The sequence below is a fragment of the Rhamphochromis longiceps genome, linkage group LG14 (genome assembly GCF_057381845.1).
Source record: "Rhamphochromis longiceps isolate RC_006_pf linkage group LG14, R_longiceps_female_GT1.1, whole genome shotgun sequence".
Lineage (NCBI taxonomy): Eukaryota > Metazoa > Chordata > Actinopteri > Cichliformes > Cichlidae > Rhamphochromis > Rhamphochromis longiceps.
In genome coordinates, this window is record NC_140570.1 from 11,475,918 (window position 1) to 11,491,381 (window position 15,464).

The following is a 15,464-nucleotide window of genomic DNA, read 5'->3' on the forward strand; positions in this document are numbered from 1 at the left end:
ATGCAGTGATTATGGTGCAAAACATTAACATCTTGACAAGAATGTCATGCCATGATTGAAAGAGGAAAGAGTGGCATAAAGCAGGAAAACTGGGAGACATTTGGAGAGCCTGGAACATAACATGTCAAAGAAGACTCTCCAGGCTTTACTTTCAGACCGTTTTGACAACAGGTGCGCATGAGACGGTCAGTCAGACAGTTTCCTGAGAGTTCCCTGTTGGGATTTTAGCAGATGACTCATTAAACCTATGTAACCTTTCATTTATCCCATGAAAATAACCTAGTCATTCCTAGATTATTCCTTTCTCCCACTTCCATCATTTTCCCAAATGCTTATTGAATGCTGTGTCACTGGATACCTGTCTCAGCTGCTATAAAATGTGAAATGGGGTAAAGCCAAGACAACTCACCAGTCCATTGCAGTGATCTGGGGTAATTTCTGCCTCTGTGGTTTATGTCTCTGCAGCTTCTAAATTATGAGTTTAGTGAAATTATACTCTGATTAAATGAGTACCGTTTTCTTATGGCTCTGCTGCGTCAGAATATTTAATTATTCTTTTTTAAAGTTACAGCATTTTGAAATTGTGCTTTTTGAGATGAAAGATTGAAGGACAGGGACATGTTAATTTATATTGTTTTACAAATTTATATTGTTATCGATTGGATTACAAGTAAAACATGAGACTGGGGAAAATCATGCCTGTGTGTCTGTGTGTGTGTTTGTGGTCTGAACTTGTTTAAGTGAAGTTTATAATTAAATTATGAACTAGTATATCAAATACTCTAATAGGCTTTAGATCAAGATTTCATCGTAACAAATCAACTCTGTATTACTTTTCTGAAGTAATACCGAGTCATGCTGCAGTCAGTATATTATTGATCTCCAGAAAGGCCCACAAGTTGCCACATCAAATATTTACTTTTCTCTTTTGTTTTGTTTTTTACATCTTCTGCTCTCACTTCATACCTCCACAAAGTACACATAAAACAAATGCTGTAAAATATTGGAACAGAAGCTTTATTGCAAGGGAACAAATGCTCACAATTTTTATATGTGGCCAGAGTGCTGTGAGCCTCCTCTTTGCTGTAAAAGCGCAATAGCCTGATACCCTTCTCTATCACTCACCACCTCTTAAAAAACAGTGTCCCGGTGCCTCTTTCTGCCTCACAGACCCTGGCGATAAATTAAGATGGCAACAAAGGTTTCAAAGTGAAGAATTTTCTCAGTTTCTATAAACTGCAGAAAAATAAATTTGACCTTTTTTTTTCATGTGGTAATCAAAAGATTTACAAAAATAATATATCAATAACTAGAACTGCAATTCCACCCATTGTTTAGATCGAGTTTATATCTGTTAAAGTAAGTCTCCATAATTACTGCACTAACTATTGCCAGTATAGTAACGTCAAAGGAAGTCAATGGATGTCAATTTAGGCTTCACGATGAAGTAACCTGGCTTTGTATTAATGGCTGAAATTAAAATGTAAATACTCAATAAGCAGCTCTAAACAGATGTATTTCCAGTAGATCCTCAACATCAGAGTTTAAAGACACACTAAATGAAGACCAATGCATTCAAAGACTGTTGACATGAGTTAGTAAGATTTTTTTTACAGTAGCATTAAATAATACTAGCATTGTCCTCTAGTAATAAATTGTAAATTGTCCCCAGTGGTGCACACATTATTAATATATTAAAAACAGAATAACCCAAAAGAATCATTATCATTAGAAAGTATCATTAATGTAAACGTTTATCGTATGTGTGGTTGCACTATCAACAACCACATACACTGTACAGAGTGAGAAACACATATTATACCATTATTACCATTATTATTTGTAGTTTGGGGAAAAAGTCAGTTTTTCTACATAATAAAAAGGATGATGTCTGTTGTCTGCATGACCTGCACGGCACAGCATTTAGTCTGTTTTTACTCCTGCTTTCTTTTTTCTGTTTTCCTTCATTTTACCTCTCTTCATCTCATTTAATTATTTCCCTTCTACCCATTGTATTTTTACACTACTTTTTGACCACGCCATTTTATGCAGGCAGAGCATTTTCTTCCTAACAAAAACAAAATCAAAGCCCGTTTTCAAATTTTACTGTCTCTGTTTTCTCTGAGTAGTGCTTGTCTTCCTCCTACCCTTTTTCTTTTGTGCTCTGAGCCATAAAGAAGGTCGATTCAGCTCCTTTGGAAGCGTTGGCGAGAGTGTAGTATTTCTGAGACACTGTAGTGAAGATGATGCACATCTAAAAAGGGAAATGTTACAGCTGTATTTGGCTTTTGACTGAATGCTGAGGCTGCTACACTTTTGGGATCTCAGGATACTTTATTGCAGAGCGCTGTGAATTTTTAAAACATGTTTGATTCTCTGATTTGAAGCAAAGTTTGATAAACATTTGAGTAGAAAAAATCCTCAAAATTGACATTCTGAGGATTGTTATCTCGCTGCCTGTGATGGACCGATTTAGAAGCAGGAGGACTCACAGGAATGATTAAAAAAACAGGCTGTGTGTTTTTTTTGTTGTTGTTTTTTTTTTTATTTAACCCAAAAAGATATTTACCAAAAAAAAAAAAAGATAAATTCCAAGCTCATAAAAGAGGTTAAAAAAACAAGACTGAACTCAACCTACTCTCTGTCCAAACAAACATAACTGAACTAACCAGGAAATGACACACAAGTGTATATATAATGGGTGATCAGATCACTATGACACTAAAAATAACAAATGAGTTATATAAATACATAAGTAAACTAAATGTCCACACTTCAAATAGAACAAATGTATCTAAACGAATCAATAACCTTATTATAAACTAAAGTGTGTCACTGTGTTTAGATGAAGGACATAAGAGTTACTGACTTTAGTAGAGTGTGCCATGGGTTTGGGCATCACACAACCACTGAAAGTTTTGTTGTTACATTTATGTTTTTACTTATTCTATTTTTTTTTAAATTACTGATAATGTAAGAACATCAGTGTGGTGTCTGGATGTACTGTCTGACTGACATTCAATCTTCTCTCACAGAATAAAATTGTCTTAATTTCTAATATTCATAATAATAATAGAATAATAGTAATGTTAGGACTTTAATTGTTAAACTGGACCAAATCTGCATTAATCTTCCTAAAGTTTCCATTTATCACCATGTGATAATGTGGAGTTGGTTGTGTGGCTGTTATCTTAGTAATCTTTCTTCCCATGCCTGTTTCTTTATTTTCCTGTTTGCCACTGACGTTTGTTTTCAAGGATAAGTGCAGCATGAAATTATTCAGAGTGGAGCAGGGGAATCAGTCTATTTTCCAAAATTACTGCCTGAAAGGCTGCTGAGGGAATGGCAATACTCACAGAGAGACCTACAGTAAAATGGACACAGCATCATGTTTTGATTCAGAGATAAATGTGTTCCTACAAACATTTATAAACTTTGTTGGAATTCTTTGTGCGTGTTTATGAGTGCTGAAAAAAACATTTCTGAAAATTTTTCCATCCTTAGTGTTATTAATTAATTTGAATTGGTGTTTAGCAACCAGAGCAGATAAGTTAAATACTGCAGTTTCTGGAATGACCACTTCAGTCTAACTTCAAACAAAGTCAGTCTGCTTAGAATCAAATATAAAAATAGCCAGGGTACATAAATGGTAATCCTTGTCTTCTGTCGTGACTTCCATTGCTCCATCAAGACACCAAACGCTGATTTAAATTAATATTAAGGTTATTGTTATTATCATGAGTGGTGATATTAGTAGCATAAACATTACACATTATTAAGGAAGCTGTTGTGAGTGACATGAGTATTAGTATTTCACACAGTAAATTTTATACAGTATTTTATTTGATCTTTTTCAATTTTTAAAATATAAATTTTGGATCGTTTTTCATGAAAACAAAACAAAAAAGCAGTAATATTTGAATAAATGTCCTCTGCAGCTGCATGATATAAAATTATTGAAACATACGTGAGGGATATCTGACTGTTTGTCAAGATTAATGCTAATGATCACAGATCACTCCTGCAAATTACATAATACGTAAATCGAGTCAGAAACTCTCTTGTTTTCTCTGACTCATCATCAAATCCACTGTGTCCTTATTTTTTCATTTTTTTAACAGCATCACGCCCTTTGCAAGTCTCATACATTCCGTTTTGGAAAGAGTCTGCTATCGCCCAACTGGTTCTATTCAGGGTCCTTCTGCTGTTTCAAGCTGCTCGTTTGGCCATGGCATCACTGCTAATGGCAGTCACTAAGCTCGCTGGTAAAATTCTTGTGAATAACCTCGTTTAATGTGGAGGATTTTGTGCTTGTGTGTGTGTGTATGTGTGTAGCTGGCAGTTATGTAAATATCTACCTTTGGCTGTGGCTCAAAGATCCTTGCCAAAAAGTGAATAAATACAAGAGAATAGCTATTTGCCCATCATTGTAATAGACTGATCAACACAAATAATGTAGCCAGTTGGGGATCCAGCAGGTGAGCCAGCCAGGATAAATAGAAAGATACTTTGTGAACACCAAGAGCTCCTACAGAGCAAAAACACTTTCAGAGTCCTCCTGGATTTTTATTTTTTGACAAACATCAAATAAGCATCGTGAAATTGTGGTGTCAGGGTAAATAATTATTTACCAAATTTTCTCAGAAACATCTTTCTCACGTTTTCCCCTTTTCACTCCTTTTACACAGATGACTATGAACTTCTGGAGTCCCAGAAAATAATCTGAGACTATTGAGAAATGAAATTGAGCACAATATCAGTTTCTATAAGAGATTTTTCACAATTCCTCCCCATATATAGTTAAGTTTCTAGGTATTACAAAACATTAACAGGTATATGGAAAATGAAAATCAGATGGATGAATGGTTTCCCTTCTGCAGATTTATTTTTTGTAAATCTAAAAAGATGTCAAAAAAAATGAAGTAATGGCAAATATCTACATTTCAACAGAGGTAAGCAAGCCCCATTTTAACCTGCCTGGCCAAATGAGTAACATCCACTGAATGAGGTGTGCATGAATGTCCCACGACATCTCACAGGCTTTTCAATACAAGAAAATATACTTTTATTTCGCTTGAATTTGCTATGGAGTCCCAAAGAGGTGAACCGCCATGTTACTCTAACACTCGCACAAACATTCACTTTCTCTACTTAAATGATCGGGGTGATTAAACCAACTATCAAAAAGCTTTAAATCAGAGCAATAGAAGAGGTGCCTGTAACAGTCTGGAGATTCCTGCAGCTCAGAGGAAATGAAGTGAAATTGTTATACCTTCACTAGAAGTTTATAATAAGGTCAAATGTTATTCTGGGGGAAAATGTCCCATAACTATGATGAAATCATTATAGAGCTGGAGAAAGATGCTCACTAGAGAGGTCATTACTTCAGGCAGTTGAAAAGAAACAGACAAAGGAAGAGTGCATATTTACTGTCAAGATTGACACTAGGAAGACTAAGCCTAACCATTTTCTCATATTAAAGTTCTTTAAGGTAACCCCCTGAAATTATTTCACTTTTAAACCCTCATCTTACAGACATATTGAACATACATGAATTACTAAATGTGGTCCCTGTGGACTCCAAAAGGTATTTACTGTAAGAAGCAATCATAACAGCAAAATAATGATTTTATAAACATTTGGTCTCAAAACATTGTTTGCTGTTTTAAATGTTATCTAAAGGAAAAAAGATTGGCAGCTACTGTTATTTTATGTACATATGTATGGTCATTAAGGGTCATTTTGACCAAAAGATAAAATAACTGAAATAAACACACCAGTCAGACCAGAGATGGAAGCTCTTCAGCGTGCCCTGGAGCCTTGGAAGTATCCAGGAGGCATTCTACTCTACTCCAAGCCTCTCTTGAATAACTGAGCTTCTTGTTCTTTCTCTGAAAGACAGCCTGAAGGTGAGGGTAGGAACATGGATCAACTCATAAATCAAAGCTCTCTTCACCACTCCTGATCAGTCCCAGTGACTGCAGATGCTGTACCAATCTGTCTGTCAAGCTCTCACCTCATTCTCCCTCACTCATTAACAAGACCCCAGGACACTTAAATGCCTTCACTTAAGGCAGCATCTTGTTCCCTGCCTGGAGTGGGCACTCCACTGTTTTCTAACTGAATACCATGGCCTGAGACCTGGAGGTGCTAACTGGCTAATCCCAGAAACTTCACACTCAGCTGCAAACCACCCTAGTGAAAGTTGGAGGTCATGGCTCAATAAAGAACAGAACAACAGAACCACATCATCTGCAAAAAACCCCAAAACAAGACAAAAAAAACCCTGAACTCTTGACCCTCCATTCTAGAAATTGTGTGCCTAGAAACTCCCTTCATAAATATTATGATTAGAATCAGTTAAAAAGGAGCATCCTTGGCAGATTCCAGCATTCATCAGTGCCTTGAGGCAACTGTTGTTGTGATTTGGCTGCATTTAAATAAAACGGAACTGAAGGGAATCAGGAAAAAGTTGGACTTGTTGGCTGCAAAGTGAGCCAAAGTGTCACTACAATTGTGCAGGGATGGCATCAACTAAAAACTACAGGCTACACCTTTTTCACATCATATGTTTTGTCAGAAAAGAAAACCAAAGGTGCCAGTACTCAATGTTGATCTATTTAGTAGACTTTTATCTGCTATTGAAGCGAACACAGCATGCGTCAATATCATGGGATACAGAGCCCCTAAATGCAAGTGAATCATTGTTAACCAGCTCTAAAAATGGTCTACTTTGCCATAAGTTTAGCAAACCAAGCTGTACAACCTACAAAATTTCACAATTATTCCACTTATCATTAATGTGCTTGTCACCCTTGTAAATAAAAAAGAGGACAGCAGTGGAGGACACTCTTTGTGTTCATGCAGCATGTCTTTGTTACTCAAATGACGGACTGGGTGTTGTTTATTTCTGTGAGTGTCTAGTTGCAACACTTGTTCCTCTCAAATTATAGCTTTGAAATTGTGTCTGCGTGTGTGTGTCTGCGTGTGTGTGTGTGTGTGTGTGCGCGCGCGGTGTTAAGGTCAAAAAGTTATCTGTGTAAACCAGGGCTGCTGACAAACCATCCTTTATTCTTCTAAGACTGATGTCAGTCTTTGCACAGAGAGTAAACTGGACATGGACCACTGCTGAGGCTCTATGTGCCAGGTTTCCTAATGGTGTGCAGCCAGTATAAGACTCCCTTTTGGTGGTGAAAAGCTCATTTGGGATCTAAAAAAGAAGTGTAGTGTCATAGTCACCTGACGAGCATGTTAAAGCTGAGATGACATATTTTTAGTCCTTAATAATACTGGTATATTGATTGTGACAAAGTGGGTGAGAAGACCATTTGTCTACATTCTTAGTTAACATTCTTGTTTTGATTTAACCATATTTCACATGTAATCTGCAATAGGCAAACATCTACTATCCCGGGTTTGTTTATGTTCTGCACTTTTACAGATTATATAATATAACATCTTGGTTTAAATCAATTCATACAAGTTTGTTAAGTTAACATGTTATTTATTTCAACTGTTAATTTGTATTATTTGATCTTACCTTTACCTACCTGTCTTTCAGAAGCAAAAGGAGGAAATGTAGTTCTACTTCCTGCTTTATACCTTCTGGGTTCATCTGAGGTCACAGGAAGAGACCAAGGGCAGGAGGGGAAGAATTCTTATAATTTAATAAAGTTGATTTTAAAGGGTTTATAAAGAAATAGATTTAATGTTGTGATATGTATTGATTACACCAGAGTTTATGTTGCCAGTCAAGAGGAGTAGTAGAGGATGAATATAATCATGTTCATCTCACCTACCTACTGAATGGAATAGTCCAGAGGAGAAAGTGTTTGATTAAGGGGACTATTTAAGCAGACGAACTCGGGTGTTTCAGAAGAAGGGTTCAGGTCAGTGTAGCTGTGTGCAGTTTGACCTTAATTTCCGTTGATTTAAGTTCAGTTATGTTTATTTGAATTGAGTTAATTATAGAGTTGAGTTTCTTATTTGTTTCTTTGTAAATATTCTTGGGCCACAGAATGGTGAATAAATCACTTGCTACACTGGACAGCATCAGTCTCCTGCACTTCTTTGACCGCTTAAGTCGAGTCCTACCACATTGATTAAAAATCACAAAGAGCAATGGAGTAAACCACAATACAAAAGGAATACAGTGCAAGGATATGTCTCATGTTACAGGCAGCCAAGTTACATTTTTCACTGAGCCGATGGGTTTGCAGTGCTTCAGGTTTCACGATGCAGACTTCAGTCTTGTGTCATCAGGGAAAATCATACAGCTGTGCACAGCAAGTATGCAGATTTTCAGTATGACTTATATGCCAATAGCAGTAAATTGTAAAACACAGCCAAAATGAAATATCCTTGATTGGCATACTGAAATTACATCCCACTATATGGCGTGACTGATGTGTGCACTCAAGGTTGAGGCTGGCGAAAACACTGTCAATTAGATTTGTTCTAGCTAAACCAGGAACAAATTTGACAGTCAACATTAAATATTTTAATGGCATAATGTAAACTCTTTCTCCATGACAAGTAGAATTTTGTTTTTGTGTAAAATATACTCACTACAAAACTGCCACCTGACTTTAATTTATTATAACTCATACAGAGAGACTATTGAACTATTAAAGAGACCATAAAACATATTTTTTCAAAAATTAGAAAGACTAGGCCACCAGATACAGGTCCACAAAGTCTGCATGAATGGATGTGACCATGATTGACCTGATGTTTGCTAACACTGATAAAAAATAATAATAATAATAATTTAATCCGCTATCATTTTAAAGAAGATTAAAGGCATGCATGCACCAGGGGGACACCAAGGCTGGCCTGGGAACGCCTTGGTGTTCCCCCCAGACAAGCTGGAGCAGGTGGCCAGGGACAGGGAGGTGTGGGCTTCTCTGCTTAGGCTGCCGTGGATAAGTGGAAGAAGATGGATGGATGGATAAAAGCATGCAATGGAGAGGGAATACAAGAGAAGACGTCATATGGACAAAAATACTGATACTGAGCAGCACCTCTTAATCACTGTTTTTTCAAACCCATAGCCATGAAACCAAGCACCTAGATTGAAGCACTGAGTTATAGAGTGGGGTCAGCCCACGCTGAGGTGCATTATGAGATTGCAAGAAAACCTCCCCTGGCATTAACATCAGCAGAAAAACTGATCCGGAAGCTTCGGGGATTTCTTTCTGTAGGTGTTACGCAATGTAGTGCACTTAGCATTCAACTTAACTCTTCAAAAGTTGAATATATTGCCACAACTCACTTATTCTACAGTTCACATGTCTACACATTAAATTGCATATCCCCAAGGATAACAGAAACCAATACACATTTCCCATACCATCATCACTGTTGGTGCTTTTCTCTAAATGCTCTAATCAAACAGGTTGGAATTACACACTCAGAAAGCTTTTAAGTGTGAGGGACAAAGAGAAGAAGATGGAAATGTAATCAAAGAGCCATCAGGGTTGGTGGGATGGTAACCATGGATAAGTAGGCAGGAAACAGAATTATGCTGTGTGTATAAATTCTTGCTGTAAGTGCTGCATTTCCAGGAGACATACTGAATGTAGATGGATGGAATATGATAATTTTACATAGTTAAAGATAAAAAAGAAAACCTGAAAGCCAGATCTTGTGTTTTGATAGGTTATAGTGCCAATGTGAGCACAATGTTTAATGTCTGCAACACAAAGAAGAAGAAAAGAAATCATCACAAGAAAAAGACTGTGTTAATCAAAAGGAAAAGAACATCACTGGGTTGATACTATTAATGTGACTCTGTCTGCTTCAGGTGTTGAGAGATTTGTATGCATTGAAGCACCACATGACAAACATGCATTACATGCCATGTATTATATATCGCAGAAAAACACCCAGAAGGTTTGGGAGAAAGGGCAAAAGTACCACAGAGACATTTATCTTTTTTTTTCAATGTCACAAATAAATGTAATCTTAGAGAAAATACAGTCCCCTTCAAATGTGATTGAAAATGCAGTTTAATAGAAATTGAAAAATTTATTTTTAGGAGACAGAGCTCCTTCCACTGCTCCATCTCTAAACATTAATATTCCTAACCTTTGTCATTCACTCTTGTGTGCGCTTCCACCTGGATACACACAAATACACATTTCCTCTCTCAGCTGATAAGACTCTGACACCTTCCAAATAAGAGGTGTTTTCACTGCTGTGGGCCTCAATTACGTTGAAAGTGAAGCTTGAAATTCAAAGGTTGGACCCCCAAATTATTATTTTTTTCTGCCATGTCAGTTCCAGTTTTAATGAAATGTGTGACTTCCAACTTGAAAAATTACCACTGTTATTCAGTATAGGTCTATCTGATGGTTGCTGACATTTGTAATTTGCTAACATGACCGTTCTAAAAATTCAGTTTATCTATGTCATTCTGTGTCACGAGGATAACAAATGGCAACCAAATATTGGTCTGGTTCAAACTGTGCATAAGACTTTGTGTGCAAAGAAAGTGAATTAACATATGATGATAAGTACACAACAGTGTGCAGAAGTAATCCCCAGTATTTGCTTGAAGGGACAGGATTTGCATTCATCTAGACCCAGACAACTCTTCCAGCTTATACATTGACATGGAACATTTCATTGTATCCAGAATATTGATAATACAGAAGACCCATGGGCATTGTATGCTTCATGAAAACAGTAGCCTAACAGTAAGACTGACAAAACTGTCAAAAAATACAATATTTTTGAAGCTCATTAAGATTCAATTCTTCTATTAGCCCTCACGAGTTTTCCCTGGAGTTGTTTTATTAATTCATATAGACAGCAGATATGATGACTTACAACAATAAAATATCCCCTGCCTCACACTTTATCTTCACTGCACTGTATACCTTTTTAAATGCAAATTCCCTGCTGTCGAGTTTAGGATTTAGAGCAGGAACAAAGGAGAAAGGTAAAAATAACTTCTTCTTTTTTATCATCTTTTGTCTTTCACTATACATGCCATGCTATGCATACTCACACCTCATAACACGTGTAAATAAGTGAAACAATCAAGGACAAGACCTATTGCTGGTCACAGAGACACATCTTAATGGAGAAAACCAATTTCCAGAGTCCAGCAGATATCCAATTCCAGATAAACATTTGCCCCTTTTGTGTTCACCAATCCACAAAGGAGCTATTTACCAGTTTTGTTAAAGTTAATGCAACAATTTACCCGAAAGGTAGACATCTCACTGGAGAGCCCACCAAATACCATCACGACCCCCCCTGAAAAACCCAGACATATACTCCAATATACTCCAGATTATATAAGTGCTGAAGATTCAAATTTGGAAAGGGAGGATTTCATGCGCTGAGGACTGCAATACATTGAGGAGGTAATTCTTTTTACTGACTTGTTTCCCAGATTTGTGAAGGTTTATGCTTTAAACATATTTAAAGGTAAAATAAAAATTAAAAAAGAAAATAGATTATGCAAAGAAATTATTCTTACTTTTAAAATAAGAAAATCACAATGATCTCATCTGAGCATTAATGGATTTTCACTCTTGCTTTCTCTTGGATCCCCCCTCGCTGTTTTTACATCTCCCATTGTCAGTGTCTTTATGCCTGATGTGTGAATGACATACAAAGGAAAAGACTGTACAGAATCAAAAGAAAAACAACAACAACAACACAGCAAAACATGGATCTATGCCTGTTGCTTTTCCATTATCAGATATTTCAGGAGGGTCAGTCCAAAAGCAATTGGCAGGTTTTCTTTTCTCTCTGTAAATGCCAGGTCCACATCAGTGAGGGTGAAGGGAAGGCCTGATGAGCATCAACTCTCACAGAGAGGCTGACTGAGAGAGGCAGATTCACTGAAGAGGCTGTTCATGTTATTCATGAACTTCACCTACAGGCTGATAATTTCAGTTCACAACAACCTCTGGCATTAATATATGTAAGCCTGCTTTATGTATGGGTGTCTACTTATTTCCATAGGGGAGACTTAAAGGATGTGTGTTATAATTATTGGAAGCTTTTCATTTTAGAATATGCTGAAATAGCAGCTCCACGTCTTATACTGTGATTTATGTTGATATCAGTATACTTGAAACACATGATTTTAAACCATTCCTCCATAGAGGATATTTTCAGCTCCATTAGCTACGCAGATCATTGCATACAGGCTCTCCTCAACTCTTCCCATATCATCTATATTTGACTGGGGACAGGGACCTGTATTGATCAGAAAACAATGTATTCTTCTAGTTTTTGTTTAAGCTTTGAGATGATCTTGGGATCACTGTTATGTTGGGAGGTCCACTGATGGCCTGTTTTAAGTATCTTGGGAGAAACTACTCAGCTATCATAATATTTATTCATAATATCATTTGTATTCCCTGGAGTTTATGATGCCGTGTTTACCAAGGTCTTTGTGAGGAAAAGAAAAACCCACAACATCCAAAATCCATCATAACATGTGGCAATGGGTGTGAGGTTTGTTTCTGTATGGATTCCAAGCCACATTTTGTAGTTGTGAAAAAAGGACATTTTTGGTCTTGTCTGACCACATAATCCTTTACCATTGTAATTATTTGTCAAACTATAAGGGCTTTGTTCATGACTGACAGCAGAGCCTTTCTTTTCTGGCAGCTCCCCAAAAACCTTGCGGTGGTTGGCATTTTTGTTGACTTTCTGATACCAAAACTCAATTAACCTCTACAATTCACCAGTGAGTGTCCTTGGACATTCTTTCACCAGTCGAACCATTATCCTGACAATGTTTTTAGTAGACACACCTCTACTTCCAGGCTCATTCTTGACATCTCGTTTTACTTTGACATATATTTGTACTTCAAGTATTGTATTGGATGCATGCAACTTTCAGTGATCTGATTTTTTTTGTCAGATTCTAATATTGTTTGTTGAGACCCATCAGTGCTGTTGTGTGGATGTAGATTAAAAAAGCGGTATTTTATGTTGGGTTTTTTTTGGGGTTTTTTTGAGGTGAGCACATTGTGAAATTCAGGTAAAAGAAGTGTCTTTATTTAATATTGGAAAACCTCTTAACTTCTGCATCATTCTTATTTTATTGTAGATACCAATGCTGTCAGCTCTAAATCTGGACATAGTGACAGTGTAGTGTTTCTGTGCCGTAAAGAAAAGAAAACATGATTCAGAGTCTTTCCCTAAAATGCAAACGTTACATTTTTGTTATTTACATTTAAAAAAAAGCTCATCATTAACATTAAATTTTCTTTTTTCTCTCCTGTAGAAAATGTAAAAAAGAGAAAATCCATCTGCTTTCACCTGGTTCTGCAGAGCTGAGTGACAGCTAAAAAATGTCAGACTCAGTGAAGCAAAACCTTTACAGAATTTCACCTGCTTGAAACTACAGTCAAGAAGAAGAGGACACGGATACCTCTTTTGTCTGGGGATGTATAGACTAAAACTACATATCACCTTGTTCCTCACCTCAGCAGCAAATATGGATAATGATGCCTCGTACAGTGCAGCTACTACATTTTCCTTCAGTGTTAGATTTCCAGTCAGGCAGAGTCAAGCCTTAAGTATGCAATGCCTAATGACATAGAACAGGGTCGAAGTGTATTATGTGTGTATTATGGGAAAAACATTAAAAAGATTAACTTTATTTGCATAAAAGACCTTTAAAAGACCTTTACATATAAAATAATGCTTCTCCATTTAACCCTTATTCTGCTACATGTGTGGAGAACTTTCCATAGTGCTTTATTGTTTATTTGGGGAAAAAAGAACAAGTCTGGATTTTCTCGAGTCTCTTTTCTTCACTTAAAGAAAAGCTCTGAGCAGGCTTTGGCAGATGATTACAGAGTAGGTGCAACAGTGGGCAATGTACAAGCTTGATTATAATGATACTCAGCTGATGATGAACACTTATAGAGTGAAGAAAACAGAATTCATTATCTGCATAAAAGAGACTTGAGCTGAGCAGATCCTAACAAAGACAAATGTTGCATCTGAGTTCACAGGAATAGCTACGAAACTGCAATTTGCTACCATACTTTCAAAAATTGCAGGTGAATTTCTTTTTCTTCAAGCACTTTAGCAAAGCTGTTTTCCTTGTTCAGACCATGCTTTAAAAGCTGTGTAGACATAAATACTATAAATGTCAATCTTAGTTATATTTATATAGCACACTTAAAAGCAACAACGTTGACCAAAGTGCTTTCCAAATTACTTTGACAAGATAAATAATTAAATAATCAATAAAATCAATAAAATGTAAAATAAGTAAATGCAATACAACTGACTAAAAGCAAGGTAAGAAAACCCCTAAAAAGACAGGATAACATATAGACTCTGCAGTACGCATATGAAGTGGTAGGTTATTCCAGAGTCTAGGGCTCTAAGCTAGCCTCTTTTGTGGTTATATAATTGATCAGCTTGGTTAAATAGGTGGATGTCAAAACATTTAAAACTTTTAAAGTAAGTAAAAGAATCTCATAATCAATATGAAAATGGTCAGGGAGCTACGACTACAGGACTAACTGCAAGTGGTGGAGAGATGAGTGAGACCCAAATATAGAAAGTTACAGTAGTCCAATCTATTGGTGATGAAGCCATGAATGTGTTTTTCAGACAGGAAGATGGGGTTTTGCTTTGGCAGTTGGGAGTAAGTGATAAAAAATGGTCTTCATAACTGGGGTCACTGCATGTCTAATTTAAAAGAAATGTCAAAAAACATTTAAATATTTCCAACAGTGGGGGAATAATAAGAAGATGACGGGTATGAGTTCACTCATCCGTAGTTGTATGAATTCCAAATACAATGATTTTAGTCTTTTTTTCATGAAGGGTAAGTAAATTCTTTGTTGACCAATTTTTGACATCTTGTGTAGACAGTTAAAACCAAGCTGCATTGGGAAAGACACATCCAGTTTAACAGGGAAATAAATGTGGGTGTCATCAGGATAACAATGAAAGGGAGCATGTTACTTCCTGAAAATAAATACCAAATGCAGCACACATACTAAAAATAGAGTGGAACCCAAAATGGTCCCTTGAGGTACATTAAAACAGTAGAGCAACCTGTCAACAATTAAAAGCAAACCATTGAAAACCAGCAGTGGGATTTAAAACTAAACCATTACTGTCACGGTCCGGGGCAGCGGCCGTGTGGAGAGTGGAAGGAGGACTCAAAGCGCAGCACTCATTCAGGTGTGAGGGTGATTTATTGATAATAACAAACATAAAGAGGAGATGGCAAAACAGAACTACGGATGAACTAAACTGGGTGAAACTACACAAAGGAGTGGCAAACCTGAACACGAAGGGAGAACAGCAGGGAGAGCACGCAGAGGATTTCACAGGGTAGATGCAGAGTACGCAGGGTAACACAGAGGATGAACACAGGTAGGAACACAGACGACGCGACCACGAGCAGAGGAAATCACACGCTATAAATACACAAAGAGACACTGGGAAATCACACACAGATG